Below are 6,619 nucleotides of genomic sequence, written 5' to 3' on the forward strand. Positions count from 1 at the left end.
AGATCGGTTGCCGGCGATAGCGGTGTGAGATAGCAATCAGAATCTCGACTGCCGAGGTTCCGTCACTTTCTCTATCGTGTATATACTGTGTTAATAAATGTTGAGGACAGTTCTTTTTTTTTCTTGAACGAAATGATTGCGTAAGGATTTTTTGTCGAAATAATATCTCTTCAAATCAAAATCAACTTCGATGATTCTTTCTTCTTTTTTTTCTTTGCGTGGGGAAGGTCTGTGCGAAGCGAGTAAAATAAACTTTTAAAGTGGAAAAAGTAGACTGAAGTTTGGTTAGGTTAGGTTTTAGATTAGGTTAATGTAAAGGGATTTTTTTTGTTGTTTATTTATCAAGGGGTATATATTTTCGGTCAGAATTTATTTCGAGGATTTCCATTTTATATTTCTTCTTTTTTTATGGGTCGTCTGATATTAATTTTGACAGTTTGATAATTGGAAAATAGAGTTGATGCGAATAATAGAGTGAAACGATTTTAAAATAAAAGTGACGTGATTAATTAGATTAGATTAAAAAAATTTACAAGTAAGTGTGGTTGAAAAGCCTCGGTCGTCAATCGATACGAAATTTGGAGGGAGAGTAAGGAAAAGAGGGATCTAAAATTTTAGCTTCGATTTATTACTTTTTGAAATTACTAATATATCGAATGCTATCTAGATGTTATTACAATCTTCGACCAATTGATGATATTTATTTACTCGTTCTAAAAAAAATTAAACACGTTTATCAAATTTATCAATACAACATTCTGTGTGAATGGAAGAGGAATTATATTACATTAATTAGAATCTGAAAATGAGAGATTCCTTTTAAATTCCATAAGTTCAATAGAATAAAGATCTATTGTTTATTTTTTTTAAGATATATCCAAGAAATTTGGGTTATCAATAATTACCGATATTTTCTCTATATAAAAGTGATTATAAAACAATTAAGCAAGGATAGAATTTCCTTGGCTGGTAATATTCACAAAGGCGTCGAAGCCGCGACGAATCTTTAAATGCAATAATCGTAAAATCCTCTCCTCTTTTCCTCGAAATATTTTCCACCATCTTACATTCCCAAATGTATAGCGGCTATGGTGACCATAAGAGAGAAAGAGAGAGAGAGAGAGAAGAAAAGGTCAAAATGGTCGGGTCGTTCTAAGCTCGTGGGACACTTCTCGTTTGTTGAACAACCTTTCGTACCCGTGTCGTGATGATACTTCCGCATGTCGACGTATCCATTAACATAACAACGAGCGTGGAAAACTAATCCCGCCGGGATTTAGAAGGGACTTTTCTTCATTCGCCCGGTCCCCCTGTCTGACCTCGTGTCGTTTCCTCTGTGAAATGCCTTTTTCGTGCATCTACCATATTTATTATCTTCTGCACGAAATCTTCGTTGTAATTTAAACTTCTTTTAATTGAAGAAAAAGAAAAAAAAAAATTTTTGTTTCACAAGATTTGATGGGTGTAGCAAAGAAGTGAAAGGTTAGGTTAGAAAAGTATTGGAAAGAAATAATTTAATAATGATTTATTTTATATGATAAAAGTGAATGTAATAAAATAAAAGGATATCGATAGATATAAAAGGAATAATGAAAGAGAGAGAGAGAAAATGGAGGCAGGAGAGGCAGTTAACCCGTTCACCACCCACGCATATATATATATATAAGCGTCGAATTAATTCCTGAATTTTTCTCCAGGTCGTTTCACCTTACCCGCAGAATTATTCCACTTCGCTTTGCTTCTCTCCCGACTTCCGGTATAAAGTGCGCGATTTGTTCTCCACGTTTCCTTTCTTACTGCACAGCGCAAGAATATAACGCAATAGAAGTATCATTTTTCGTGTGTATATTGTATTATAGAACGTATCGTGAATTATTTTAAATATTTTTTTTTTATTTAAAGAATATAGAATATTGCTTCGATTTTAATATTTTAATTTTAAAATAGATCGGTTGAATAGAGGGACACGCGAATTCTTTGTACTGCAATGAAAAATTTTAATTTGAATTTAATTATTTTATCAAAGTCGTAATGTTATTACTTTTAATTACGTATAATTTCATTGAAATTATTTATCGTGAAAATTAATCTAGAGTTGCAAATTATTGATAATATAATAAAAGTTATTAAGTAGGTTATAAAAAAAAAAATTATAACGCGTATTTATAACTTGTAAATATCTTGATAAATATCTAATAAACGATATTCTATAATTTTTATAGAAAATTTTCATCTAAATATCAATTTGGTCAGAGTTTTTATAATCTAGGGTACCCTAGGATTCGATTTAGGGTTAAACCGCTCGCGGCCATTTTCTCGTTCGATTCGATAAATTTTCCATTTGCGTCACTGTTCCAGGGAAAGTCGATTGAACGGGTCGGCAAAAAAAGAAAAAACGATTTCACAAGAAAACGGAAGGTTGAAATCGACCCGTAATGGCTGGATAATTCCTCGTATCACGAGTAATTACCGTTTACGCGATCTCATGATGCTGTTACGATAACAACGCGAGTCGTCCATTTTTCATTAACTATCGGTGTACGAAGCTGGAAGCTGTCAGTCATCTTGACTTGAGCTTTCTGAAAATTGAAAAAAACTGATACACGTCTTTGGAGGAAGAAGCACGTCGAGGGAAAAAAGGATAAAAGAGTAAGAGAGTTAATGTACGCTTGTCAGAATTTCCCTCGGTGGCCAAGAAAGGAAGTAAAAAAAAATGTTACGCGTAGTCTTTAATCTGTTCGCATTTCAAAGTTATATTATGCTTCATTCCAACTTGAATGACAGATAGATTTTTTTTGACGAGTGATTATGATTAGCTCTCTCTTGCAAAAATTTTTTCTGGTTAGTCATAAAATATAGAGAATAAAAAATATAATTTCTTAAATATATTTTTATTATTTACATTCTCTTCTTATAGTATCGTTACATTATTATATTAGTAAAAAAAAAATAAAAAATATTTTAATTTAATTAATATATCGTATCCAAAATTTATTGATATCAATTTTTATTAATATTTAAAAATCCAGCTATAAAAAATATAAAAATATATTCGTTATTCATATTTTTTTCATTTATCTAGATATAATTAAAATATTTCCAACATAAAATTCTCATTATTATTTTTTAATATTGTTAATTATCTTCGTGTATCGCATCTATGATGACCAGTCTTGCCAACTAACTAAGCTTTTCCTATGAACCTTTCTAAACGATTGCATCGATAACAAACCGTGTTCCGTATCGTTAGGTTAGGTTCTATTACGTAAGCCGTAGCGGCCTTGCATTATAGCATCATAACCATTCATCCTGTCCGCTCACCTGCAATGCGCCATACTATTTGTTCCGAGCGATACGTGAGCCACATTGTACCGTCTAAATTCTGGAAACTATTACTTCATTCTTAATGACTCTTCAATAATATCTAGGAATTTATTTAGGAATTTTTTTTTAGATACCTAGTTATTAAATTATATCATATTAGCATAATATGTTAATAGATCACTAGAAATTTAGGGATGTTACTAAAAATTTACTTAATAATATTTAACAAAGTTTAGGAAGTTTAATTTATAAATTTTACACATGATTTTTTATTATATTTTGTTTCGTTTTCACTTAATTATCAAAATAAACGAACAATGATTATTTATTAATAATTGATTATTAATAATACTTTTAAAAATCAAGAATCACTGTTCTCTTTATTTTTTATTCTATCCACAACTTGTTTTGAACGAATGTATCTAAATGGAAAACATATAGCCTAGAAAGTTACTGAGTCGTAGACAATCGATGTGTCGCAAAAGCAAATCAGAAAATGTCGGCAATACGAGCGATGTTACTGAAATCGATCCACTCGTCCGAACGAAATTCATCAAGCCAATGAATCTTCGCTTGAGAATTGTTTCCAAATCTAAGCCATGATTAACTGCTATTTAAACTACAGTTTGTTTCCAAATCTGGGTATAATTAACGACTATTAACCACAATATCAATCACCAATGATGTGGTAATAATGCTGTAAAACTTCGATAGAATTGCTCAGAGACATGTACGAATCCTGATAGATGATGGATTTGCATAATTCAATAATCACTATGGGGTGAACACATCCTGTCTTTGAAACGTCGAAGCAGATCCGCGTGAAATGAAATATTTGGAACAGAAGAAACGATGTGACGCAAAGCGACCACGTCAACAGGAACACCATGTACGCTCCTAGAATTCCAATCAACTGTTTGCGACAATGATTTATCGTCCATCATTTCCTTTCCCTCGATTATTGTATCTCACTTTCATATATTTCTCGTTTCAACAATGACTCTTCCTGTTTTATACATGTACATAGTTAATTATACAATTGTTATTCGTTATATATTTCTGGATTCTTCTTTTTGAACATATTCTGTGGAGAGGATGCAATGACGATTATATGTATTTAGCGTGGAAAATTTGCACGAAAAATGAATTAGAACATCGTTTTTATCTTATATATTCTTCTTTTTATAGCACGTTTCAAAATAATTGGTTGTCAAAGGCACACCCCTTCGCTTCAATCGATGCTTCAAGCGCCATCTTTTATGGTTTAAATAGCTTGTAATTGATACTTGACATTTCTAAAGTAAATGTCGTATTTCTACAGTATTTAGAAAGTGTTCTTTATACAATGTATAAAATGATATCCAGGAATAATCTCAAAAAGTAAACAAATAATAATAATAATACAATTTTAAAAATCGAACTTTATTTGAATTTAAATTAGATTTTTGAAGTTTTCCATACCTCGATGCTGATATCTACCAACTCTACCAATTGATTGATCATCAAATTCAACATCATACGTCACATAACCTCTTTCTTCCGATCCACCAATCACAAAATATCCATGTTCCATGCCAGCCTAATCGATTGCTCGTTCCATTCTAGTGATATTCGTGATTGATAAAAATTTTAGAAAATTATACCGGTACGCATTTAATGTAAAACTGGTGTAAATCATCGGTGGGGAAAAATGTTGTCATAGACAGACGGGAATAGTTAGAGAGGAGAGGTTGGTGGCGCGCTCAAGAAAGTATGCGAGCGCCACCACGTTCAGAAATCCCGAACCGTGTGGATGCAACGATCCAGCGATAAATAATTTTCACCGTTCTACTGTCAAAAGCTCGCCTGTGGGTGTTCGCACGTAAATGATATATATTTATCCCTGGCTGATTCGCCATGGCGATAACAGAAGCGTAATCAATAACGCGGGCGACTTAATACGTCGAGAGAAGAAAGTTTGGTTGCGGCTGGAATAACGGGCTCTCTCTCTCCAAGTGATTCGAGATAATTGGTTCGAATCTTTTCTGACATTTTTTTTTTCTTCCACTGTCAGGAATTTCTTTTATCTTCGGAATCGTATATTTAGTTTTAAAATTAATGGATGAATTATTAGTAGTTCTAGTAATTTTTTTTTTCTAGTTAATTTTGTTTTACGAATTAGAAGAGTTTTCTTTTGTATATTTTAATAAATACGAGATTTCTATATTCGCAAATGTTTTTACAATTCGAATTTTAGGATCTAAGTGGATATTCGTGTTCAATACGATTTATGTATTTTAATTAAAAATCGTATATATTATTATCGAAAAGATAAGAAAAAGATTTTTCATAAAGCAAAATTGTTATATCCAAATATGTGAATAATACGTTTTCAAGCATCATTTCCTCGAATAATAATTCAACTGTGTGGAAATATTTTTAGAATATAGAAACAGGAAGTATGCGTATTGCCCGCGTCATGGCGGGTGAGAACAAAATTAACAACCGGTTAAAAGTCGATAAAATTTAAATCCTTTAGAGGGATCTCGCAGTGCCGCGAGCATATTTGACGGACGGACAGATAGGGCGCAGTATTGCTTTCACTTCGCCGCATTGAAAATCCAGAAAAATGTAGACATACCCAAAGGCGAATGGTGAAGACCATTATCCAACGGGAACTGATATCATTTTTATTTGGATTGTTGTTCAAAATATTCGTTTTGTTTAGCTAATTATCGTAAAATATCGTGCATATAAATATTAGAAAGGAAGATTCTTAAATATGAAAAAAAGATATTTAAAATAATGCATTAAAACGAGAAGGTAATGTATAAAAATGTATTTAGTGCTTCCTAGATATTTTAGGGAATTTTGATTGTTAAAGATAAAGGAAATTTTGTTAACTATATTTTTATTTCTTTAAAAGGCTTTATTGCTTTAGTGTTTAATTACTTTCAGAGGGAAATTTGTTCTGAAATACAAGAAAATATGGGAAATTCAATAGCGAAAAGATTAAATCGATTGTTTTCACAAGATATTTAATTAATCTAGTTACTTTCCAACCTTTTGTATCTCTTAACATCGCGTTTAAGATTAAAATCTAAATCTATCCTACATCGAAATACATGTTGTAAGAAAACGTGAAATATCAGTTGATCCGATTATGTTTGTAATCTAATTAGTCGAGTATTTCGAAGTCTCTACGAACGATCGCTTGAAATTCCATAACAATGATTTAACACACATCTGACGGATAGATTTTCTCATAACTGTTCGTAATAATTGTACACCAAAAAAAAAAAAAAAAAAAAAATCT

At 31.6% G+C, this 6,619-nt stretch overlaps 1 protein-coding gene across 1 annotated transcript in view; it reads left to right on the forward strand.

Moving 5' to 3' along the window:
- The window catches only part of LOC102674247 (GAS2-like protein pickled eggs), a 76,679-nt gene that overhangs the window by 61,281 nt on the left and 8,779 nt on the right, over nucleotides 1-6,619 (forward strand).

The sequence above is a fragment of the Apis dorsata genome, unplaced genomic scaffold (genome assembly GCF_000469605.1).
Source record: "Apis dorsata unplaced genomic scaffold, Apis dorsata 1.3 scaffold_72, whole genome shotgun sequence".
Classification (NCBI taxonomy): Eukaryota; Metazoa; Arthropoda; class Insecta; order Hymenoptera; family Apidae; genus Apis; species Apis dorsata.